We start from the raw sequence: 26,069 nt of genomic DNA, 5'->3' as shown, positions 1-26,069 counted from the left end.
TTGCTCTGACCCAGTATGGCCATTCTTATGTTCTTACACATACAGAATGGTAAGCGACTGTCTAGGAAGACATATTAGAGAAAGATCTAGGGGTCATAGTGGACAAAAAATTAAACATGAATCAGTGTGATGCTATTGCAAAAAAGAAAACCTGATTCTGGGAGACATTAACGGAAGTATTATGAGCAAGACACAAGTAGACTCATACTCATAGACTTTAAGGTCAGAAGGGACCATTATGATCATCTAGTCTGACCCCCTGCACAGTGCAAGCCACAGAATCTCGCCCACCCCTCTTAGAATAATCCTCTCACCTATGTCTCAGATATTGAAGCCTTCAAATACTTTGAAGGCTCCAACATGCAGAGAGTCCTTCAGCTGTGATGTGCCCAATGCTACAGAGGAAGGCGAAAAACCTCCAGGGCCTCTGCCAATCTACCCTGGAGGAAAATTCCTTCCTGACCCCAAATATGGCGATCAGCTAAAACCCTGAGCATGTGGGCAAGACTCACCAGCCAGACACCCAGAAAGTTCCCTATAATGAATGGTCAATTAGTTACCAAGATCATGTTATTTCATCCAACCCTCCCCTTATCATAGAATCATAGAACTGGAAGAGACCTCAGAAGGTCGTCAAGTCCAGCCCTCCGCTCTAGGCAGGACCAATCCCATCTAAATCAACCCGGCCAGGGCTTTGTCAAGCCGAGACTTAAACACCTCTAGGGATGGAGACTCCACTACTTCCCTAGGTAACCCATTCCAATGCTTCACTACCCTCCTAGTAAAATAGTTTTTCCTAATATCCAACCTGGACCTCTCCCACCACAACTTGAGACCATTGCTCCTTGTTCTGCCATCTGTTACTACTGAGAACAGCCTCTCTCCATCCTCTTTGGAACCTCCCTTCAGGAAGTTGAAGGCTGCTATCAAGTCCCCCCTCACTTTTCGCTTCTGCAGACTAAACAGACCCAAGTCCCTCAGCCTCTCCTCGTAGGTCATATGCTCCAGACCCCTAATCATTTTGGTTGCCCTCCGCTGGACCCTCTCCAATGCGTCCGCATCCTTTTTGTAGTGGGGGGCCCAGAACTGGACACAGTACTCCAGATGTGGCCTCACCAAAGCCGAATAAAGGGGAATAATGACATCTCTGGATCTGCTGGCAATGCTCCTCTTAATGCATCCTAATATGCCATTAGCCTTCTTGGCTACAAGGGCACACTGTTGACTCATATCTAGCTTCTCATCCACTGTAACCCCCAGGTCCTTTTCTGCAGAACTACTACTTAACTGGTTGGTCCCCAGCCTGTAACTATGCTTGGGATTCTTCCGTCCCAAGTGCAGGACTCTACACTTGTCTTGGTTGAATCTCATGAGATTTCTAGTGGCCCAATCCTCCAATTTGTCTAAGTCACTCTGGACCCTATCTCTGCCCTTAAGCGTATCTACCTCTCCCCCTAGCTTAGTGTCATCTGCAAACTTGCTGAGGGTGCAATCCATCCCCCCATCCAGTCATTCTTCTGCTCTACTCTGCACTGATTAGGCCTCATTTTGAGAACAGCATCCAGTTCCGGGTACCACATTTCAAGGAAGATGGAGACATTAGAGATGGTCCAATGAAGAGCAAAAAAATGACTAAAGGTGTAGAAAAGTGACCTACGTGGGGAGACTGAAAGAACTTGGCTTGTTGAGTTTAAGAGAAGACAGAGGGGACAAGATCATGGTTTTCAAGTACCTAGAAGGGTGTTACAAGGAAGAGGAAGAAAAATTGTTCTCCTTGTCCTCCAATGTTAAGGCAAGAAGCAAGGGAAGTTTTCTGGAAATTAGGAAAAAACTGCGTACTGTCAGTGGTGAAACACTGGAATAAATTGCCTACAGTGTGTGTGGAATCACCATCACTGGAGATATTTAAGAGCAGGCTAGAGACACACCTGTCACGGATGATCCAGATGGTGCTTGGTCCTGCCCTGAGAGCAGGGGACTGAATCCTATGACCTCTCCAGGGCCCTTCCAATTCTAGGATTCCATGAACTATGTTGGACTGCTGGATGCTAGTTGAAGTTGCCTTAAATGAATCACTGCAGTTCTCTCCTGCTGGCCCACTCACCTAGCTTTTAACTTACTCATCTTTTGTCCTCCCCCCCCCCCCCCCCCCCAGTGATTAAAAGGTACTGGCTACAGCTTGCTTTTAGAAATTTCAGCCCTGCTGTTTGGGGGGGGGGGTGGAGAAGGGAAGGGGTGGGAGGAAGACAGATATCCTGCTTTTCTCTTGCTCATCTCCTACAGCCTACAAGCAGTGCTCCTTAAAACCTCAGGAATAATAGTGGGGATAGTTGAAATCCCCCACATTGACCGAGTAGACCTCCCCTCAGGATGGGATGCAGAGATACCATTTCTTGACACCTGAAAAGGACTGCTTCTTGGAGCAACTGGTTCCAGAACTCACAAGGGGAGAGGCAATTCTTGACTTAGTCCTAAGTAAAATCCCTGCAAGTTGCATGGACGCTTTTCAAGGACACCGTAAGGGAGGCCCAACTTAAATGTATACCCCAAATTAAAAAGCACAGTAAGAGAGCCACCAAGTAAAAGCAGCAGTGACAGAGAAAAAGGCATCATTTACAAAGAAGTGGAAGTTAAATCCTGGTGAGGAAAGAGAAAGCAGCATAAACAGTCCAATTAAGTGCAAAAATAGAAGAACAACAAGAAGAAGAAAAGCCAAAAGGACTATAAAGAACAGCTAGCCAAACAGTCCAAAAAAAGAAGGGGGGGAGGGAAGATAAAAACCCACTTGGCTAAGTACATCAGAAGAAGGAAGCCTGCTTAACAGCCAGCAGGGGCCACTTGACCAGCAAAATGCTCAAGGAGCACTCCAACACCGTTAAGTCGTTGGAGAAACTAAATGAATTCTTTGCTTTAGTCTCCACAGCGGAGGACGGAGTTAAGGAGTGTTGGGGAAATCTCGCTCCCCAGGCTGGAGGTCAAAGCAGAGAGGCAGGAGAGAAATCTAGAAGCAAAACTTTATTAAGCATGCAGGCAGGCTGACAGCTACCAGTGAGAGCAGCAGCAGCCCTGAGAGAGAGTTTCAGGGATCCTTTATACAGTATGTTCAGACAGTTTAGTTGTTGATTGTTTTCTTTACCATATCAAAGTCTCAGCAGAAGTACTCTGAGACATTTCTGTTCACACCAGGAGTTCTAGAAGTAAGTTTTACAGTACAAAGGCACACGAGAACCCGAGTGAGGAGTCTACAAGGCAACTGTGACAAAGATAAAGAGTTTACATGACAAACTGTGACAGACTAAGAAGTTGAGATAGGAGGCATTATAAGGGTCTTGATTAGAGTTAAGATGATTTCTCTGTTACAGCGAGAGGGGCCTGGAAAACTTTTAACCCTTACAACAGTTTTCTTTTAGAGAGTTTTGATTTCCTGCACAGTCCCCCCTTACACAATTGGAGTTATTTGATTTTTCTCCCTCAATTCCCCCCTTTAATACTCCTAGTGGAGTATTACTCAAAATTTGTCCTGGACATTCTTAGGTATTCTTCTTCTGCTAGGATACTTGCCCATCCCCATCTTCCAAATTTTTCATCCTTAATACCTCTTTGGTTCTGTTGTGAATGGCCCACTGCCCATTGCCTGGATTTAACCATACTCTACGATAGCAGGTATTTTCTGGGATCCAACCCAGATCTTTACCAGTGCCAATTTTTCTTTCAAAGCACAATGGAAACAGTTCCTGATAGGGGAATCCCCGAGGCAATTAGATTTTTACACCAAATCTGCCTGTCTGCCCCCCCACCCCACCCCCATGACAATGTACTCCTGGTACAGTGTGTTCATTCTGGGCATCTACCCACTCCCGCTTTCCTGGAGAATACTGACTACCAGTAAATCTGAATTTTAGGGGTCTGGTCCACAGGGAGGCAGGAGTTGGGATAAACGGTAATGGTTAAAGGCCTTCAGAGCCTTTGATAGGCTGTTCACATATCCAACTGTCACTTGCATTGGTGAGGGACACAATCTTCTGCAGGGCTTCCCGATAAGGGTGGGGAAAGTTATATACTAAGGCTACTCTGACTACTAAAAGAAGGAAAACAATCCTCATCCTATTATAGTATCTTAAATCTCTAAAGTAGAAAAGATAATAAATAATAAATAAATAATGAAGTAATAGCACCTAGCAAAGCAGTCTAACTAAGCTTAATCAGTCAGTATTGTTTGGCTTGCCTCTGCAGGCACTCTTCGAGATTCCGTAGTCTCTCAGTTCACTCAGCACTGGAAAGGATTCCCCTTTGCGAGAGCAACAGGGCACCAGGCTCACCTGTCGGTCTTTGCTGGCACAGTCCTACCTCTCAGGTTGTACCTTGAAGCTCCTGGTGGAGGCCCGTTTGGTAACAGTCTGGTTTGAGAGTCTGCTGCCTCGGTCCGCTGAACCTCGTCCTCAGGTGATTCCTCCGGGGAGGGGTCCTGGGTGACGGGGTCAGTCGGCTCTGTTGGATCTGCAGTTCGGCATACGTGACTTGCGTGGATCCACGAGGGGCGCTCCTTCACCTTTACTGCTGTGTGGGTAACGAGCAGCACTTGGAACGGTCCTTCCCACCGGGCTGCCAGGCAATTCTTTCTGCCTTTCCATGTGGCCACTAGCCTGTGGGTCTCCTCCTGCAACATTAAACTGCTTACAAATCACACATGAATTAGGTACCCTTGCAGCTTCGAGGTGCACACCTGAGGCGTACCATTGTTTTAGGATCTGTGAGGCCACCCCCCTTTTGCTCACGTGTGTCATTTGATGAGACACCTGAGCAAGCTGCCATGTGAGAGATCTTGGGGCCACTGGGCGGCCATCAGGCGCAACCATTATCCCAGCTGGGGATAAGGAGCAGCCTGCTTTCTCCCAAAGATTTCTCTCTGCAGCTTGCTGTAGTTCTATCAGGTCCTGCAAAGAAACAGGGAGAGAAAGAGACACCAGAATCTGAAAGGGAGCCGGAGGTCCATGTGCTGCTGCCCGTCTGGCCGCTGCATCAGCACTCCCATTACCCAGAGAAACAGGATCGGGTCCAAAGGGGGGGGGGATGGAGGCGCAGATGGCACATCTGGGGAATCAAGCTGTTTCTTTAGAGTAGCCAATTGTTGCTGCAGCTTTTCAATAGAATCTTTTTGGCTAGCCATAACGCGGTGATTCTTTCCCCCCCCCCCCCCCCCCGCCGCATCCTCCCAGAGGCACCAATATTCCATCTGGTTAGGATGTTTTTCCTCGAGGAAAACTAAGATAAGCATGCTTTTCTAAATCAAAGCTACCTTCTTGTGGCCATTTTTTCCTGGGAATTCCCCTGAGTATAGCCATTCCAAAGGCTTATTCATTTCTTAAGTCTCCTTAGTTTCAAACCTGCCGGCAATTTACCTAGCTGACTGTAAATTGTTATCATCTGAGACAAGGGAGTCCCAGGCTGTGAGAAACCTTTCCCCTCGGTCGGAGACATACTCGAGGGAGCAATCCCACCCACGTTAGCACTGTCCTGTCCAAGGACAGCACAGGAGCCCAACAGTACTACCTTCTCCAAGGATAGCACAGGCATCCAGCAACACTATCTTCTCCAAGGATAGGGTGGGAGTCCACACAAACTGTCAGCTTCGCTCACACTCCTTATGTGCCGAGGGGAACCGCCCTTGCTTTCGGCAGCTGTTCAGTGACACTGACAGCACCGGTGCGGCTGCGGTCCCGTTCCGGACTTCACTCACTCAAAACCATGCGCTTGGACTCTCCACCAGTCAGCCAGCAACAAAATCCAACCCCTATTTGTCTATACCCAGTGTTTTCATTTTAAATCTCCCTCCAGCCTCTTCAAGAAAATTTAGGAGCAAAAGATGACTCTTACCGCAAGCCGGTCCAGCTGGTGATGAGAACAGGGAGGCGGACTGGGGGATTTTAAATGGATCCCTTACCCTTCGTGATGCGCGCTGTAGTCCGTTCCCGTTCCCCATCGTCAGCCTTTCCAACTGGAGTTCCAAGCCATCCCACTTTTGACGCTAAATTGTTGGGGAAATCTCGCTCCCCTGGGGTACAGAGTCCCCAGAAGGGTCCGAGGCTGGAGATCAAAGCAGTGAGGCAGGAGAGAAATCTAGAAGGAAAACTTTATTATGCATGCATGCAGACTGACAGCTACCAGAGTGAGAGCAGCAGCAGCCCTGAGAGAGTTTCAGGGATCCTTTATACAATATGTTCAGACAGTTAAGTTGTTGATTGTTTTCTTTACCATATCAAAGTCTCAGCAGAAGTACTCTGAGACGTTTCTGTTCACACCAGAAGTGCTAGAAGTAAAGTTTTACAGTACAAAGGCACACGAGAACCCAAGTGAGGAGTCTATAAGGCAACTGTGACAAAGATAAGAGTTTACATGACAAACGAGGAGTCTCCATGAAGTTGAGATAGGAAACATTGTAAGGGTCTTGATTAGAGTTAAGATGGTTTCTCTTACAGGGAGAGAGGCCTGGAAAACTTTTAACCCTTACAGCAGTTTTTTTAGAGAGTTTTGCTTTCCTGCACAGTCTCCCTCCCTCTTCGCCCCCCCCCCCCGACAACTGGAGTTATTGGATTTTTCTCCCACAGGAGATTCCCAAACCCGAGCAATTCTTTTTAGCTGACAAAGCTGAGGAATTGTCCCAGATTGAGGTGCCGCGGGAGGTGGTTTCGGAACAAACCGATAAAACTCCACAGTAACAAGTCAGCGGGGGACCAGACGCCATTCACCCAAGACTTCTGAAAGAAGAAGTCAAACGTGAAACTGCGCAACTGCTATTAACTGGGGTTTGTGTAACCTATCCTTTAAAGCAAGCATCTGTATCTAATGACTGGAAACACAGCTAATGGGACGCCAATATTTTTAAAAGGGCTCTAGAGGTCAACCTGGCAATTACAGACCAGCAGGTCTAACGTCGGTACCAGTCACATTACTCGGAACTTCGGTCAACCCTAAAATTCTCAAATACATAGATGAACGTAATTGGTTGGGGGGCGGGGAGCGGGAGAAGTCAACCCAGTTTCCGTAAAGGGAAGTCGTGCCTTACGGTAGACTTCTTAAGGGGAGGGGTTCCAACAGACCTGCGGACAAGGGGGAAGCCAGCAGCTATAGTATACTTCGATTTCCAGAAAGCCTTTGACAAGGTCCCTCACCAAAGGCTCTGACGTCAAGGACGTTGTCATGGGATGAGAGGGAAGGTCTTCATGGATTGAGGACTGGTAAAACAAAAACAAAAAACAAAACAAAAAACCGAAACCCACACCCAAACCCAAACTACACCCCAGGAAATAAAGGGTAAGAATAAATGGCCAGTTTTCAGAATGCAGAGAGGTGTCCCTCCAAGGATCCGTACTGAGACCGATCCCATTCAAACTATTTCTAAGTGAGCTGCAGAAAGGGGTTCACTCCCTACGGGGCATCTGCCACCGGCCACGGTCGCAAGACAGCGTTCGGGGCCAGATGGGCCTCCGGTCTGACCCCGTAGGGCCGTTCTTATGTTCTTAACACAGCCCCCCAAAAGCCACACTTACCTCACCTCCCCTCTGTCGGCTCCAAGCTTTGTCTCCAGCTCAATCACCCCCACCTGCAACAAGGCACTCTCAATTGCCAAGCACATGGTCTCAGTCCCTGCAACTAGCACCAGTCACGCAAAACAGACAGATCATTGCATATTCATCCCTCCTGCCCACAGCACAGCCCCTCTCCCCAACACACCCTCCCACCCACATCCACTCCAAAAGTACACTTGCCGAAGAACTCTTAAATGTTTCCCAGGTTAGGATCCCTGTGTGCTGCTCTGTCCGTTTCCCCTCTGTCTTTAGTACACACAAGGCATCGGCCAAGCTGAAAACCTTGCGTCTAACGCTATCGTCACTTCTATATACACCTGCAAGTAAGCACACCCATTACATAGAGTTCACAGTGATAAACACACATCTAAAGCATTCCTGCAGCTATCACCAGTTCAAGAATACCAAGAAGGAAGCCCGTCTCAAAGCCTTACCTGTAATGCTATTGTCTCTTGAATGTACAGCTGCAAGAAGCACACTCATTCAACAGTGAACAGTGTGTAACATGACCAAACAGTCTCTTCAACCATCACCCGTGAAAGAAAACTGTAGCCGAGACCTTTAAACAACGACAGTGTCCAGCACAGTATACAACCCCTCTGCCCCTCCACACCACACTTACCTGAGCTACTATCCTACCTTTTCCAGGCAAACTGCCCTTTCGGTTGGCTCCCCTCAGTTTCTCCTCAGCCGGTCTTCCACATAAGGTTGTAGTCCTAAGAACAAGGCCCATCTCAAATGCTTGCCTCCAATGCCTCTGCCCCTTCAATATACAGCTGCAACAAAGCACACCCGTTACACACAATTCAGTGAAACACACAGCCCAACCATCCCTGCGACCATCACCAGTAGAAGAAAATCATCTCCGAGACGCTTGGATACTTAACATACCAAGCACGCAGGCTTTGCTTCCAATGCCATTGCCCCTTCAGTATATACCTGCAACAAAGCATTCCCATTGTACACAATTCACAGTGATAAACATCCCTGCAACCATCACCAGTGAAAGAAAACCACCACAGAGCTTTAGATACTTAGCCCAGCTACACTTACCTAAACTCTATCCCACCTTTCCCAGGGGAGCTCCCCTGTGGGCTCTGTCATGATACTGACCAGCCCTGCTGTGGGGACAGGCGCCGTGCGTTCCATGCAGGGAGGAGGCGGCAGAGCTTCTCAACCTGGCCAGAGAACACAGCAACACTTTCAACATGCCTGCAACATCACCCGTGAAAGAAAAGCATATCAGAGACTTGGATGCTTAGCCCAGTCAGCACAGCCAACAACGTTTCCCCCACCCCCAAAGACCAAACTTACCTGAGCTCCTAACCTACCTCTCCTAGGCAAGGGGCTTTGTTGATTGCTCCCTCCATTTCCCCTCTGAGTGCATTTGCTATAAGGCTGGAGGCTGAGAGAGGCCCAGTGCTCTTCTCAAAGCCTTGCCTCCAATGCTATTGTCCATTCGATATACAGCTGCAACAAAAGACTTGTTACTTACAATTCATCAACTCACAGCCCATCTGCCTCTGCAACCAACACCAGTGAAAGGAAACCATCTCACAGACCCTTGGATACTTACTGTACCCAGCACAATACGCTATCCCCTACATACCTCAATGCCACACTTACCTGAGTTCCTATCTGACCTTTCCTAGGCAAGCTGCCCTCTTGGATGCTCCCTCCATTTCCCCTCAGCTGGTGTTTAGTGTAAGGCTGGAAGCTCCAAGGAGAACCAGTTCCAAGTCTTGCCTCCATTGCTGTAGTCCCTTCAATATACAGCTGCAACAAAGCACACCAATTACACACAATTCAGTGATAAATACACAACCCCACCATCCCTGCAACCATTACTAGTAAAAGACAACCATCTCAGACCCTTAGATACTTATACCAAGCACAGTACAAACCTCCGCCTCCCCCACAAAGACCCTACTTACCTGAACTCCCATAGTCCATTCCCAAGCAACGTTCTTTGTTTGCTGCTCCCTCCATTTCCCCTCTGCATTTGGTATAATCCTGGAGGATTTAAGAAGGCGGCCCAGCTCAGAGCCTGGTCTCTAAACTTATCACCCCTTGAATGTACACCTGCAAGAGAGCACACTTGCTACACAGTTCAGTGATAAACACTCAGCCAAACAGTCCCTTCAACCAGCACCACCCCTCCCCCCAGGATACTTACCCAACCCAGGACAGCAGACAATGCTCCCTCCCTGGCAAAGGGCAACCTTACCAGAGTTGCTATCCAACCTTTCCAGTCATGCTGCCCCCTCTTGGTTGCTCCCTCCGTTTGCCTTTGGTTTAAGGCTGGTTGCTCCAACAAGGAGGCCCATCTCAGACCCTTACCTCTAATGCTATCGCCTCTTAGAGGCACCTACGACAAAGCACACCCATTACACACTATTCACCATGATAAACACATGGCCAAACAGTCCCTGCAACCATCACCTGTGAAAGAAAACCATCACGCACACTTGGATACTGACAGTATCCAGCACAGTATACGCCTCCGCTCCTCAACGCCACACTTACCTGAGCTCCTATGTGACCTTTCCCAGGCAAGCAGATCTCTTGGTTGCTCCCTCAATTTATCCTTGGCCCATCTTTGGTATAATGGTGTGGCTCTAAGGCGGCCTATCTCAATGCCTTACCTCCAATGCCATTGCCCCTTCGATATATACCTGCAACAAAGCACTCCCATTACACACTATTCACCATGATAAACACATGACCAAACAATCCCTGCAACCAGCACCAGTGAAAGAAAACCATCACAGATAGGTACTGTCGGTATCCAAGGTTATATCAGTACACAACCCCTCCACACCACACTTACCTGAGCTGCTAGCCTACCTTTCCCAGGCAAGCTGATCTCGTGGTTGCTCCCTCACTTTCTCCTCAGCCTGTCTTTCATATAAGGCTGTAGTCCTAAGAACAAGGCCCATCTCAAAGGCTTGCCTCCAATGCCTCTGCCCCTTCAATATACAGCTACAACAAAGCACACCTGTTACACACAATTCAGTGAAACACACAGCCTAACCATCCCTGCGATCATCACCAGTAGAAGAAAACCATCTCAGAGACCCTTGGATACTTAACATACCAAGCAGGTACACACCTCTGCCTCCCCCCAAAGTCCCAACTTACCTGAGCTCCCATCAGACCATTCCCGAGCAACATGCTTTGTTGGAGGCTGTTGGCTGCTCCATCCGTTTCCCCTTTGTCTGGGTTTGGTAGAAGGCTGGAGGATCTAAGGAGGCCCAGCTCAGAGCCTTGCCTCTAATCCTATTGCTCCTTGAATATACACCTGCAAGAGAGCTCACCTACTACACTGTGATAAACATTGACAAATCACCCCTTCAACCAGCACCAGTGAAAGAAAGCCACCACACACCCCTGGAATATTTAGCCAACCGAGGACAGCAGACAATCCCTCCCCCCATAAAGGGCAACCTTACCAGAGTTCCTATCCGGCCTTTCCAGTCAAGCTGCCCTCTTGGGTGCTCCCTCAGTTTATCTTCAGCCTGTCTTTGGTATCAGGGTGTGGCTCTAAGAAGGCGGCCCAGCTCAAAGCCTTATCTCCAATGCCATTGCCCCTTCAATATACTCCTGTAACAAAGCACTCCCATGACACACAATTCACACTGCTCAAGGCACTGCCGAACAGCCACTGCAACCAGCACCAGTGAAAGAAACCCCTCACACAGAGCCTCAGGTACTTAGCCCAGCCAGCACGGGACACAGCGTCCCCCCCCCCAAGGGCGCACTCACCGAAACTCCACCCGACTTTTCCCAGGAGAGCTCCCCTGCGGTACTGCAGGGGGGTGTCGGGCCGGGAGCAGGAGGCAGCGGCGTCGTCTCCTCAGCCTGGCCGGGAAACAGGGCCTCGCTCTCTACGCACGCTGGGAAAGACGCGGAGCTGGAGCGAAGCTGCCCGAGGAGGCAGCCGCACGGGCCAGGCGGCCTCGTGGCGTTGTTATCCGCGGCGAGGAGCCGAGCGAGGCAATTACCGGTCTTGGTGCGGGCAAAGCGCGTCTGCGGGACCAGCCCTCCCCCCGACGAGCGGCACGGCGGCGCGCGCTTTCAGGAGTGAAAGGGGTGTGGCCAATACCGGCCTTTTTATGCACTCAGCCCTGGGCGTGGTGGGGGGAAACAGGTGTTTCTCATTTGGTTTCCGCCCAGTTTGGGCGGGAAAGTTGGCGCCTGCGTAGTAGGGGAACGCCGACGCAGCGTGCTGTGGGCGGGGCTCATTGCGGTGAGGGGGGGTCGTGAGCACGCGCATGCGTAGCTGTCGGAGTCGTGCTGCGCTACTGTCCCCCGCGGCAGCTGGGCCCCGTCAACTCCCGCCGCCCCGGTACCCCGGAGGGTCCCCCCGCTGGTCCCCTGAGTGCCTGCCCTGCCTGTCGCGTCCTGGAGCAGCGCGCCCGGCGCCTCCCTCGGCTCCGCCTCGGACTCCAACTGCCTGCACGTGCTAACGGCTCCGCCGTTGCGCGAGGCGCCCCAGGTTTGAGCCGCTTTCGCTCGGTCCCGCGGCCGGGGAGCGGGGGGGCCGCTGTGCTCGCCCGAGTGAGAAGACGGAAGCGAGATTTCTCCGTTAGCTCCGTGCGGTGCAGTGACCTGAGGCCGCGGGTTCGATCCCCGGCTCCTCCTGTTCGCCTGGCACTAGCCCTGCCCGGGGGATTTCCCTTTTCATTGCCCCTGGGCGCTAGCCCTGCCGGGGGGGGGGGGGATTTCCCTTTTCATTGCCCCTGGGCGCTAGCCCTGCCGGGGGGGGGGGGGATTTCCCTTTTCATTGCCCCTGGGCGCTAGCCCTGCCGGGGGGGGGGGGGGATTTCCCTTTTCATTGCCCCTGGGCGCTAGCCCTGCCGGGGGGGGGGGGATTTCCCTTTTCATTGCCCCTGGGCGCTAGCCCTGCCGGGGGGGGGGGGGGATTTCCCTTTTCAATCCCCTTGGATATTAGCCGTAACAGGGGAGGAGGGATTTCCCTTTTCATTCCAAAGGATGAAGGTGCCACAGGAATCCTCATTTTTAGCTATCCGTGAACAGCCTTTGAGTTTCTGTTGGGGGGAAAAAACTCAACATACTAAAGAAGAATGCTGCATCTTTAAATTAAGTGATTAATGTCTGGCAGTGACACTCTCTCGAGCATATTACGGAAGCAATTTAAGAGTGCTGATGAGGAACAGAAGACAGTAAAACTCTGATGGTCCGGCACTCCTGATGGTCCAACACCATCAGGAACCCGGAAGTGCTCCGAGCAGCCGGACCATTGGAGCTGCTCTGCCCCCAGCTTCCCGGATTCAGCCGCTGCTAAAACTGACCAGCGGCTGAATCGGGGAAGCTGGGGGCAGAGCAGCTGGAGTGCTGCCAGGTAGGTCCCGTAGCGCTGCCCCTAGGGGCTGCGGGACCAACCTGGCAGCACCCCAGCTGTCCCCGATTCAGCCACTGCTGAAACTGACCAGAGGCTGACTCCAGGAAGCCTGAGGCAGAGCAGCTCTGCCCCAGCTTCCTGGAACCAGCCCCTGATCAGTTTCAGCCGCAGCTGACTTGGGGACGCCTGGGACAGGGCAGCTGGGGTGCTGCCAGGTTGGTCCCCGCAGCGCCAAGGTGTGGCGCTGTGGGACCAACCCTTCAGCGCCCCAGATGCTCTGTCCCAGGCATCCTGATTCAGCTGTTGTTGAAACTGACCAGCGGCTGACTCCAGGAAGCCGGGGGCAGAGCAGCTCTGTCTCGGGCTTCCTGGAGTCAGTCGCTGATCAGTATCAGCAGCAGCTGACTTGGGGACACCTGGTGTAGAGAAGCTGGGGAGCTGCTGGGTTGGTCCAATAGCGCCAAGGAGCGGCGCTGCGGGACCAACCCGGCAGCACCCCAGGTGCTCTGCCCCAGGCATCCCCAAGAGCAACTGGGGTGCTGCCGGGTTGGTCTCGCTGCGCCAAGGTCCTTGGCGCTACTGGACCAACCAGGCAGCACTCCAGCTGCTCTGCTGCAGGTGTCCCCCATTCAGCCGCTGCTGAAACTGACCAGCTGCGGTTGAATCAGGGATGCCTGGGGCAGAGCCGGACTATTGGAAGGGGGGGGCTATGAGGGGTCTAGGGTGGCATCCCTCCCACCCCACCCCAGGCCCCTCATAGCCCCCCCTTCCAATAGTCTGGCATATTTGATAATCCAGCACCCCCTGGGTCCTAAAGGTGCCGGATTATCGGAAGTTTACTGTAATTGTTTCAGCATTATCAAGCAAATTCTGTTCCCACTTTTCAGTGTTGCCATTGACTTCAGTGGATCAGGAGTTGGCACCAGTGACATTTCTACTTGTCCACAGCACACTCTTCCTCCTCTTTTCTCCATTTAGTACTTCTGAGTTGGTCCGTTCAGAGAAGGGACAAAATATAGGCTGGAAATGGACTGTGTTAGTTCAGCCTTGAATATATAAAAATATTCAGTTGCATAAAGAATGGAAATGTTTTCCAAAAGGAAAGTATGTAAATTATTAGGTTATGGAATCAGAAATGCACATCAATGTATGTGCCTCCCTGCTTTTTAGAGTTTGTTTAAATGAAAAACAAGATGATTACCAGGACTCCTGCCAAATGCCCCCTTCCTTTTGTTCACTATTAGGGCTTATCTTCACTTATCCTAAGGTCAGTGCTACAGAGACTGATCTCCAGGGGTCTCTTGATTTAGTGGGTCAAATCAGGTCCCACTAAATCACCCACTGATAATGCTCCCGCTGACCACTGTTCTCCACTAGGTTGTGAGGAGTAAGGGAAGTCGATGGAAGAGTTTCACCGGATGATCTCCTCCAGTTGGGAGATTGCATCTTGGGTCAAATTTATGCATGGACTATAGCTATGCTATTCATGTAACTAGAGTTGCATATCTTAAGTTGACTTTCTACAGTTGTGTAGACCTGGCCTACAAAAATTGAGTTAAGAACCCACGCAGCATCGGGTAAATATTTTAGTTAAGCATAAAACAAGATCCACCACAAAATGGAATTAATAGTCAGGAAAATTCTGGGCCATTGTCAATAAATCCACGAGGTTTATGTCTAGCAGGAAGGTTGCAGTCTTCCCCTGTGACCTTTGCAGGTCATTTTGCTTCTCTGTACTAGTGTTCCTTCTAATATTTTCCATCCATGAGTGGAGTGAGTTTTGTCTTGTGCACTGCTATTGAGGTCATGTGCACTTGTCTGGATGTATACCACCATGGCACCCACCAGTTGCTAACAAATATCTTAGATCTACATATTTTTAAAATGTTATGGAAAAATACTAAGACCAGGGATAATTAAAGTAAGGTAAATTACTTTAAATGTTTATTTAATACGAAATCAAATAATAGGAAAATTAATACTCCACTGTAACCCAGAAACTAGCCCTATCAGTGAATCACGGCTGGAATCCAAAATAGGTCCAGTTAGATATGCAAGTTTCTCCTCTCTCTTTAACAACATGTACATGATTAGCATGTACATGTTATCAAAGAGAGGAGAAACTTGTTAGAGCTGAGATGTACATTTTAATTCTCAGATCTAACATGATTAGCATGTACGTCTCAGTTCTAACATGGAATTGTTAGAACTGAGATGTACATGATTAGCATTAAACATATGATTAAATTGCATTGACTTCAAAGGGATTTAAGTATACAATTAATGCATCTCTGAATCAGGGTCTTAATTTCAACATTTAAATTGTTAAATGGTTTAAATGTGTACACATCAAAGGAACTCTTTCTTTACACTGTTACTGAACCCAAAGGTGTACTCATTCAGATGGAGCAATGCCCCATGCTTTGTGTAACAAATACAATTGTAAAAAAGAGCAATATAAGAAAAAGAGAATCAGATTCACAATTCTGCACTTAAAACTGCCAGTAAAGTCCCATAATAATTCAATTAATTTATCTACTAATATAAGTGTGAGTTAATGGTCTAGGAAAATAAACAAGAAGTTTAACCGAAACTGTTGAAGATTATAAAATCTTCATCTATGAAACTGATGTGTAGATTATAAAAACAAAATAATCCCAGCTCTGTTCTACAGTTTCATGCTAACTTTGCACATAACTGAATACGTTTTTTTAATGCCATAGATATTTGAAATGGGGTAGAAAACCTCACACTGACCATGACACAATAGGGAGGAGATCCTTACCTGTTTACAAGCAATCACAGCCCTGCTTCCTGTCCTGGCACACGCAGCCCTGGCAGGAACCACCTCATCATGGGGCTGCTGCTGGAGCTGGAAGCAGGCTGCGGTGAGGCTGCCCTAGCTGTCCACCAAAGCCTCAGAGTATGCTGGCTCCCGTGGCCCTGCTAGCCAAGCCACATGACATCCACCAATCAGGAACCCGCCACTCACGTTCCAGCAGGAATGTGAGTAGTGAGCGCTGCTGTATAGCTCTGCAAAGGAGGTGGGCAGGCCTAGAATTTTTTGTGCATGGCTGCACAGGTGCGCACCTTAGAGGGAACTATGCTCTGCACTACAGTTTTATCAATAAATATAATAGTACATCCCCCTATCTTACAGGGAGGATAAGTACCTGCAGTACTCAAATACTATGGTAACCAGGGCCAGCCATGTGTGTAATAGTTTTAGATAGCTGGATACAAACATTTTTATAGAACAGGTGAACAAAAGCTTCCTAGAAGTGGGGACCCACCAGTGCCCGAACTATCTCCGCATGACTCCTTGCACTAAGGGCCCCCTCTCCTCCGTTCACTCCTTTCTGCCTGCTCTCCCCTGTTGCTCATCCTTACTGCCAGTAAAAATTGATGGGGCCATGACTCCCTGTACCACCCTGTTCTGGTGCTCTGTTCTAGAGCTCTTACTGCAGAGGCAATCATACATGAGGTTTTGGCCTCCAGGGCTGTCATTTTGGCACCTTTCACCATCATAAAATTCATTCAAAAATTAGGAAAGGAGCTAATTAGACACTTCCATTGATGCAGCATATCTTTGTTTAAAAAAAAACCACCTTTATGTGAGAAGCAGATTAAGGTACTTGAAGCCAATTAGTTAAGCTTTAACAGATGGAAGTGCTGCCCGTTTCCATTTAATTAATATGAACATATCAATTCAAAATCATATTTAAGTAAAGTCCAAGTGTTACAATGGGTTTGTGCAGTATCTGTCTGCCTTATCGGACACGATCCAGCTTTTGCTGCTGACTTCATACTCAGCATCATGCACTAGCCCTAGAGGACCCTGCCTCACCCCTTTGCAGTTTTCATTGCACTACAATTTCCCTTAGCAATCACTGGCAGCTGAATTTTTCCTGTTATTGCTCCTTATGCAACTCACTTGGCTCTTCTGCCTAAGGCCATAGGTTCTGCATAACCACATTCAGACCTGAAATCTCATCAAGTGACATTTGTTACCCTACTATCTGGACCTCTGCCTTATTCCAATCCCTTCCTTGCACCCCACATATCTCATGCTGCTGCAGTAGGAAGGGATTTGGATAATACAGCAGTTATATTAGAATGGAGATCTCCAAAAACAGTGTGAGGGACTTTCTGCAGCCCCACATTCCTGCGTGGTGCAAACAGCAGGGAAGGCTGGGGGTGGGGGTAGAGAGTAGAGTCTTGGCCAGGGGTCTGTTCTCTAATCTGCCTTGCACCTGCAGGGACTGGATATCACTGAGTGAGCAAGGCTGAGCAGAGACCACCCACCAAACTGCGAGAGGGAAGAGGATAAGCAAAGCCACACTGCTGGTGAGCGGTTCCTGCTGTCTCGATTATTTGGACTCCCAATTATTCAATAAAATCCATGTCCCCCAACTTAGATAATCAGGAGTATACTATAGCTTTCATTTTCAAATAGCACTGTGCAATATTTGGGGAGGGAGGGGGGCAATGAGCAGGTGAGTAGAGCAGAAGGACCGGGCTGGTACTGGTCAGAATGCCCAACCATTTCTACAGATTTTATAGTGGCAATTCATGCGATGTATACAGGAGCCTTATGAAAGATAGTGTTTTTCTTAAAGCCCTAAATCCTGGAGTCTCTTGATAGCTGAACATTTCAGTTTCCATTTTAAAATACAGTTTGAACCTCTCTAGGGGTGCATCTACACAGAAGGGCTTAACTTGAAATAAGCTACGCAAATTGAGCTACATCATTTGCATAGCTTATTTCAAAATAGCTCATTTTGAAATTGGGAGCGTCTCCGCAGCACTTAGTTTGAAGTAGAGCACTCTTCCTCTGACTTCCCTTACTCCTCGTACAATGAGGTTTACAGGAGTCGGTGTAAGTCCTTGAGCTTGACAGTATTTCGACATTATTTCTAAATAATGCTAGTTCTTTTGAAATAATGTTGCTGTGTAGACGTACCCTAATCTGGCATTCTTGGGACCTGACCGTTGCTGAAATAAAGAATTTGCCGAACCATGGGAGATTATTATCCTTTTACCTTAATTTCTGGAACAGGGCAAGCTGCTTTACTAACAGCCCTGGGCACAGTGGGAGGCAGATGCTGAGAATCATATGACTGGCCTGCACTCTCAGCTGGACAACATAAAGAAAAACGTGGCTCCAGAAAGGAGAGGGGAAAATGTAGAACAAACTCCCCCAGACAAAATTCCTATGAAACATCATCAGGCAGAAAGCTTGCAATAAACACATTTCTTCAACCTCAGTTTAGTCAGACAGCATTTCTGCTGTCAGTATTGACAGTAGTGAAAGGAAGAGACAGTAACAGTTATCCACAGAAAGCAGGTATATCTGGATCTAAAATAAAGCTGTTTCCCTCACAAACAGTGGGACTGGATACAATAACTGAACTGAACTGAAATTTGATTTATCCTTTTTATGTGTGTTCACTTTTTTTGATTGTATCCCTTTGGTATATATGGTCATGCCAATTTTCTTCCACAATTTGATCGGAGGAAGTGGGTCTGGCCTACGAAAGCTCATCACCTAATAAACCATCTTGTTAGTCTTTAAAGTGCTGCATAGTCCTGTCTTTTGTTTGAACTTAAGTAGGGAGCCCTCTTGTGGTCAGAGGTATTGATTTATTCAAGTGCATAATCTCTAAATTAAAGGCAAAATTCTACCTTCCCTGTGTACTGCAAATTGCAGTTCAGATTTCTCATGTACATCCTACACTTATAACCCATGCATAGTTTCCTCTGACATTAGGGGGTTTTGCACAGGGCAGAATGTGCAATACGAGGAGAGAGTCAAATCAGATGCAATGGGAATTTATACTTACTCAAGGCCACAGCTGCCGATCTGGTGCTGAGTGACCCATTTGTACCAATACACTGCAACATGTTTGCTGAACATGTTCTGTTCCAATGGGAGGGTGTGCTCTCATCGGCATAGAAATTACCCTCTCATCTTCACAAGCTGCAGAAACTAGGTCTGCGGGAGAAGCTGTTATAAACAAACACGTGAAGCTTTGCAATCCTTTTTATCTAGCAGCTTTAATAAGCACTGGGCGTCTGATGTTTTCCAAACTTCTAAATACAGGTTGGACCTCCCTGATCCGGCACCCTCAGGAACGGATTGGTTTCAGATGAGGGATTTTGCCAGATCAGGGAAAGTCATATCTGGCCCCCCTCTACTAGCCACCCCAAAGCTAGACTGGCTGCAGGCCCTGCTGTCCTACCAGTTCCTCCCCCCCGCTTGCCTGCCATGCCAGGCAACTCAGCTCACAGCATGCTGGGCTGCTACTCTTCCCCCCCCCCCCCCCCCCCAAGCAGCCCAGCTGAGGCATACCAGGAGCCTAGCTGAGCAGCCCTTCTGTGGCATGCCACTCCCAGCTCCTCCAGGCAGCTCTGCTGTGGCTCGCCGGGCTCCCAATCCCACTGGGCAGCCCTGCTGGGGCACACTCGGCTTCTCAGCTGTGGGGATCTAGGCTTCTGGCCCCACTGGTAGTTCACTGCCAACAGCCCACAACCCTGCCAGTCTGCAGGGCTCCTAGGCACCAGATTCTCTGGTCTTGGAACGTCTGTGGTCGTGCTAGACAAAGATGTTGCCAGACCAGAGAGTCCCAGTTTACATAGATTCGAGCTGTACGTGAATGACTGGGAGGACGTAATTATACACACACACTTTAGATACTGGAGATCTAAATATATAGGCGGGTGACAATTTTTGAAAGCACAGCTCTAGCTAAAACTGTTACATAGACACTGCTAGAAAAATATTTAGAATTTTCTGTTTAAATAAGGAGCAGCAAGGGGCCCTGCTTGCAGATTGCTTTCTCTTGCTCAGAAACAGGTCTGCTCTGAAAGCAGGAGTAGAAGGTGATAGCGAACAAAAGCTGAAGGATCAAGCAAAGGAATAACTGCGTCTCTAGGACATCTTGTCTGAGACTGAGTCCGGCTTGTAAGTCCAGTAGTATGTTCAAGATCACAAGTGTCAGAGTCTGGAGAGGAGTGTGTGTGCACATATGTGTGTGTTGCGCACATGTGCATGCATGCAGGGGTGAGGTTACATGGCCATTTGGAACTAAGGAGAAACTGAACACTTCTGAAAAACTCAGATGGTGAAATTCATTTTCCTTAGATTAATTTACTGCTTTTGAAAAACAGGATAGTTCAGCATCCACGCATATGACCCCTCTGGCCCTGCCAGGAGATGACTCGCTTGACAGCAGTCTTCATCTCTGAAGCAAAACCCACAAAAACCAACAAAAAGAACTTGAGAAAAATGTTTTGTGACTAAGGTAAATATATCAGCTTATTGGGTTGAGGCATCTGCAACATTAGAATTGGTTAATTGCAAACGGTGGTTGGTTGTTTCAAATCTTAGCAGTGTCAGCTAAACTACTGTTATTTGACAAAATCAAAGTAGAAAAAAAATGGAGACACAGAAATGGGATTTAGCAGTTATGCATGAATTTGCCAACAGAGGGAGTCCTTTCACTATCTAGTGTAATTCTGGACAAATGACTTAGTAAAAGTTTAAAACATCAGTTGTGTCCCTGTTGTGCCACTACCATTGCAGTAATAGCAAAAAAAAAAGAAAAAAGTTTTTGACATAATGTTACATCATAGTATTTAATAGATTAACAAACCATGGGGTAACACCAGCCATCCAATCACTTCAAGGGGACTGCAGAATTTAATTGGTTATTGTCGTTACAAAAACTATCTTTAGGGCACAACTTAAAATATCTGAGAGAATAATCACTTTACCCATTTTAGAGAATTATGCCATATAGCTAGAGGGCTCTTCTTTCTCTTGGCCAAACACATACCTAAAAGTCATTTGGGTGCTTTCCAGTTCTGCGACAATTCAGTTATGCCACTCACAGGCTGCTGTGAGGCTTAGTTTATTAATGTTTGCAAAGCACACCGCTGTACCTAAAGATATATTACTCTACGATTCTCATGTCATGTCACAGGCAAAACTTACATTGACTTCAATGGGAAATTTACCTGTGCAGAGACTCTGGGACAATATTCTAAATGAGGAGTTCTCATACTTCATGGCATTGGGAACCCTTACATGACTTCGGGGGGAAGAGGGCACCAAAGCCTGAGCCTGCTTGAGCTCCTCTGCCCTGGGTTGGGGGTGCTAAAGAGAAGCATGAGGGCTTCAGTCCAAGGCCTGGAGCCTGTAACTTGAGCCCCTCCCACCTTGCCCTGGGATTCATGCTTCAGTTTCAACCCCAAACCCCAGCAAATCTAATGCCTGACCTGGTGACCCCATTAAAATGGGAGTACAACCCACTTTGCAGGTCCCACCCCCAGTTTGAGAACTATTGTCTTACATGATTCATTGTGTATTTGTATTAAATCCATGGGAGAGACCCAATTCTGGACAGACATGAACATGGGCAGACAAATTGTGATCCACTTAGAGCTACCTCTGAATTGAAATCAAGCTCAAACCAAACACTGGAGAATTTAAAATAACTGTTCGCCTTCTCCCTCTTCAACATGGGCAGCTCTTCATTTCCTGGTCTGTGTCAGGATCCATCACTGTAACATGGGCATTTGTGAGGCTTCTCAGCAGAGATTAGACGCCACCCTGCTGATTAGCAGAGAGCCCAGAGGTAGGCTTTTTTTTTTCTGTTGGTGATGCATATTCACATAAGCCTTGGTGCAGTGTTTCTCAACCTTTTTTTAATAAAGTACCCCTTTTTTAAAAAAAAATAAGTACTCCCAGTACCTACAGTTTTCAGACACACAAAACAAATTTCTACCATTGTAACGCATTTGTTTAAACAAATTCATCATAGTTGGGCGGGCGATTAAATTTGTGGGTGTAAAAAGTACAAAAATAATAAAGCACTGTAAAACTTAAAACAAAAATTAAGTTTTTTCTAAATTTCAGTTGTGATGACATACCCACCAGACTTCTCTCAAGTACTCCTAAAGGTACTCATATCACTGGTTGAGAAAACGTGCTATTTCAGGGAGCCCTGTATATCTCATTCTATGAGGGATCAGGGCTCTGCCGAAAGAGAAGGTTTTTCCGCCATTTGGCCCCATCTAGGCTGGGCCAAATGGTGGGACAGCCTCTTCCGGAAAAGCGATCGGCAAAAGTTATGCAAATTGCAGAGCACAATTTGTATAGCTTTTTCCGACAAAGGACTGTAGTATAGACTTAGCCTATGTGGTGGATCAATGCTGCAGCAATAGATCCACTGGCAGTCGATTTACCATGTCTGTTTAGACACAATAAATTGATTTATGAGTGCTCTCCCGTGGACTCCAGTTCTCCACCAAGATGAGAAGAGTAGCCCAAGTCGACAGGAGAGCAGTCCCCACCAACCTTACAACACAGAAACACCATGGTAAGTACGTTGATTTCAGCTATGCTATTTGTGTAGCTGAAATTACGTAGATTAGATTAATGGGGGTGGAGGGTTAGTGCAGACAAGGCCTGTGTGCTGGTATAAGTCACAGAAGTGTAAGTCAGTAGTGAATCAGGCCCACTGGTTGGACATTAGGGACAATTTTCTGACCATTTGGATAGTTAACTAGAACTAGAGATTGTAGAATCCCTATAATTGTTTTTAAGAACAGATGGGCCAAATACCTGTTAGAGATGGTCTAGGTTTACTTGGTCCTGTCTCAGCAGGACTAAATGACCTTTCAAGGTCCTTTCCAGCTTTATGTTTCTCTTATTCAACTTATGTATCATCTAGAAGAACTCATTGCTGGGAAACTTCTCATACTGTGTCTCACATGTTTCTTTTTTCAGTTTCTGCTCTTTGCTCCTAGTTCAGACCAGTTTGAATTGTTCTGAACTAGTCCTCTCCCTCTGTGGTGTTTACGTCACTCATATCCTTTTGGGAGAGTTTTCCTATTTGCCAGCATATAGACTGATGAAAATTAAACATTAAAAGAAAAACAGACCTAAACTAATTCCCAATCCACAGGGAAAAAACAGTTTATTTGCAGGATGAATTTAACTGGCCTATGATGTTGTCTCTCTCTTTTGTTATCTGTTTATTATTTCTTTTTTACATACCTCCAGGAACTAGTCTGCTTGTGTACTTCTATTTTTAGCTCTGCTTTTATCTACAAGCTTTTCTTTCTAAACCGGTATGATGCAGACAAGGAAAGATCTACATTTCTATAGGCAGCTTTTTTATTCCATTGACAAGTTGCATGTTTTGAGTCCATTGACAAGTTTCAGAGGGATGTGTGCTCTCTTAGAGTTCAGGATATTTAGCTCTAGAGCTTCCTTCGGGGCTCACACCATTGCAGGTTTCCTGTTTTGTGCATGACACAATGAGTTTTTTCAAAGACACAGTTGTATGTATGGAGTTAGGGATTCATGCTGGCCTTAGAGATGTGTAAATGAGAAACACTGGACCTGATTCACCCTGTATATTCCCCCTCCCCCACGCACCTCTCATGCACTGAGACACCAGAGCCCTGCACTTACTTGCTCTCCCCCGCCCTCCCAGAACTTTCGGGGCACCAAAATCACCTGATTCGTGCTCCATCCCTGCTCCTCCTTCTCCCCTCAGAGCTGGAACTCCACACATTGATTCGTGGCATTCCAACTCGGAGAGGGAGGATCAGGGATGGAACATGAATCAGGTGATTTAGGTGCTCCAAAAGTGCTTCGAAGGCAGGAGAAGAATAGGAAGTGCAGGGCTACAGAGGCACATGCGGAGAGAAGCTGCCAGGGGGTTTGTGGTCTGCAGGTTGCCCGCCATTGGTCCAGCACAATGGGATTCTGATGCCATTTGGTGCTTCTATGCACAACTCCTATACAAATAGGATTGTTCCAGTCACTTTCATGAGATCTGAATTTGCAATCTTGAGGTTAAAAGATCCCATAAGAAACCTCTGAAATTCTTGCTGATTGTTATCTAGTTGGGAATACAAAATTTCAAATACTGGGATTAAAATAAAAGCATATGTAACACTATACAAATGTGCAGGATTTCACTCTGACAATAGTTTTCTTTAGCTAGTTAATTCCTAATAAGAGGTTTCAGAGCTATAACTGTTTAAATTAGAAAAAAGATTGGCCAGAGTTTCTACCACATTTATAAATAAATGTGGAAATGAGGAAAAAATACACTGCTATTTTAGCCCCTAGGGAAAAAATCTGTGTTGCTGTTTTCTCATTTGAAATTATTCCAAGTGATAACCTATGTAGTGTTACCACTAGCTCAATTTTATACAAAGCTATTTTAAAAAAGAAATCACAGAGAGAAGGAAATTACTTAATTTCCTTAGCTCTGTGCTTTCCTTTGCTTAGATCATGTAGGTCCATTTTCTGAAGGATCGCGGTAATTTAGAGCCTAAACATTTCTGCAATTCAACATCAGTCTAATTGCTCAGCTGTTTTGTTGACAACAGAGAACTCTTTTTAAGTAACACAAGGATTTCTTCAAAACAGTTTCCTTTTTAAGCTACTTCTTTAACATGACCATTTTAGCAATGTAAAAAGGCAAGTCTAAAAAGGCAAGACCGTTGTGTGAAATGTACTAATAGTGGATCACAAGGAGGAGGAATAAGACAATAGCAACAAGAAACATGTATTTATATTTATCCTGAGCAGAATATGGTGTTTGAAAGCCAATTGGGCCAGCTGAGAAGTCTGCCCGCAGAGCAGAGAACCACACCAGAGGCCCAGTTTCTCATATAAATCAGCCTAGCATCACTGAAGTGGCGCTAGATTGAATTATACCAGTTTGTGATCTGGGTCAGAGCTCACATCTGTTGAAGCAGCAGGTGCTGGAATCAGTGTCTGAAGGGTAAATGTTTGGGCTCTGTGAGCACATGTGCCTTGCCCTTTCTGATCATGCTGGGGAGCATCCAAGAGTTGACAAAGAACAGTCGGAAATTCTCCATCTGTCTCATTGTGCTGTAAGCAGAATTTCATGCATACGCGAAGGCTCTGTGATGGGCCACTGGATCACCATGCCTTAGAGGAGTCAACACTCCCAGTGGAGCCAATGGAATACGAGTGCACCAAAAAGACAGCATCATGCCCCAAATAAAAAACAGCATTAACTGAAGTTAAATGTTAAGGTCTTTGTGAAGGAAAATACCGGCAGTACCCCAGAAAGAACACCAGGAGGCAATAAAGCTCCCCTCCCCATTGATAGGCAGCTGAAGCAGAGGATATCTGGCAAGCAGTGAATACCAGCTACTCAGTAAATTAGGTCAAAGGGTATTCTTTCATAGTGTGCTCTTTACTGCATTATAAACTAAAAGCACAATCTAGTCGGAAAAGCCACGAGAAACTGTAAGCACACAGTTATGGATATTCTACAGCCAAGGAGGAGGGGGAGTTTAGGCAAAGTTGCCTGGCCTGGTTCTGAAATACAGTGCACCAGAAAGGCAGAATCATGCCCACAGCAGTGTGCTCCGATCTCATCATCACGTGGGAGTCTAATTCCAACAATTCTTGCTTGTGTGGGAATTGGACTGGCCAGCTTTCATCTCCAGGTGACTGGTGTGAATCCAGCTTTGGCATGGGCCCCAGACTCATCTCCCACACACCACCACACAGCTGTGTCACACACACATTGATCTCATCTCTGAACCTGCAATGAGCTTTGGGCAGAAGGCTCTATTAAGAAGAAGGGGTAGCTCAGTGGTTTGAGCACTAGCTTACTAAACCCAGGGTTCTAAGTTCAATCTTTGTAGCAGCCATTTGGGGCAAAAATTTGTAAGGGATGGTACTTGGTCCTGCTGTGAAGGCAGGGGACTGGACCTGATGACCTTCAAGGTCCCTTACAGTTCTAGGAGATAGGCAATCTCCATAAACTTATTTATAATGGGGCTTTGGGAGGGCACAATGTCTTCCTATATGGTGCTCGGTGTAAAAATCCTGCACCAATGTTTTGCCTGACAGAAGTGCAGAGATGTGAGAGAGACTAGTGGACAGTGTGGGCAGGTCTACACAGCGGTGTTATTTTGGAATAATGTCAGTTATACCAAAATAACGTAGTGTGCGTCTACACAGCAAGCCCATTATTTCAAAATAAATTTGAAATAATGGGATTCTTACTCCAACTTCTGTAAACCTTGTTGTACAAGGAGTAAGGGAAGTTGGG

General features: G+C 47.1%; 3 long non-coding RNA genes across 3 annotated transcripts; 1 reads left to right on the top strand and 2 right to left on the bottom strand.

The window, feature by feature from the left end:
• Positions 1-2,667: 2,667 nt before the first annotated feature.
• LOC142830484 (uncharacterized) lies at positions 2,668-7,601 on the bottom strand. Its single transcript, XR_012905778.2, has 3 exons — positions 7,548-7,601; positions 7,098-7,232; positions 2,668-4,657 (listed from the first exon to the last, which is right to left on the bottom strand). It is a non-coding gene; the product is annotated as an uncharacterized LOC142830484 (long non-coding RNA).
• Positions 7,602-7,771: 170 nt separating this feature from the next.
• Positions 7,772-11,661, bottom strand: LOC112544321 (uncharacterized). The gene is made up of 5 exons (XR_016350212.1): positions 11,352-11,661; positions 9,521-11,189; positions 9,213-9,362; positions 8,226-9,056; positions 7,772-7,903 (listed from the first exon to the last, which is right to left on the bottom strand). It is a non-coding gene; the product is annotated as an uncharacterized LOC112544321 (long non-coding RNA).
• A 166-nt stretch (positions 11,662-11,827) lies between these two features.
• Positions 11,828-21,639, top strand: LOC112544320 (uncharacterized). Its single transcript, XR_016350211.1, has 4 exons — positions 11,828-12,084; positions 17,211-17,298; positions 20,122-20,255; positions 21,483-21,639. It is a non-coding gene; the product is annotated as an uncharacterized LOC112544320 (long non-coding RNA).
• The last annotated feature ends 4,430 nt before the right edge of the window (positions 21,640-26,069 follow it).

Source organism: Pelodiscus sinensis, chromosome 8, assembly GCF_052426305.1.
Source record: "Pelodiscus sinensis isolate ZL-2025 chromosome 8, ASM5242630v1, whole genome shotgun sequence".
In the NCBI taxonomy this organism is placed as follows: domain Eukaryota; kingdom Metazoa; phylum Chordata; order Testudines; family Trionychidae; genus Pelodiscus; species Pelodiscus sinensis.
Note: the sequence above shows the minus strand (reverse complement) of the source record. Positions and strands in the feature narration are given on the sequence as shown.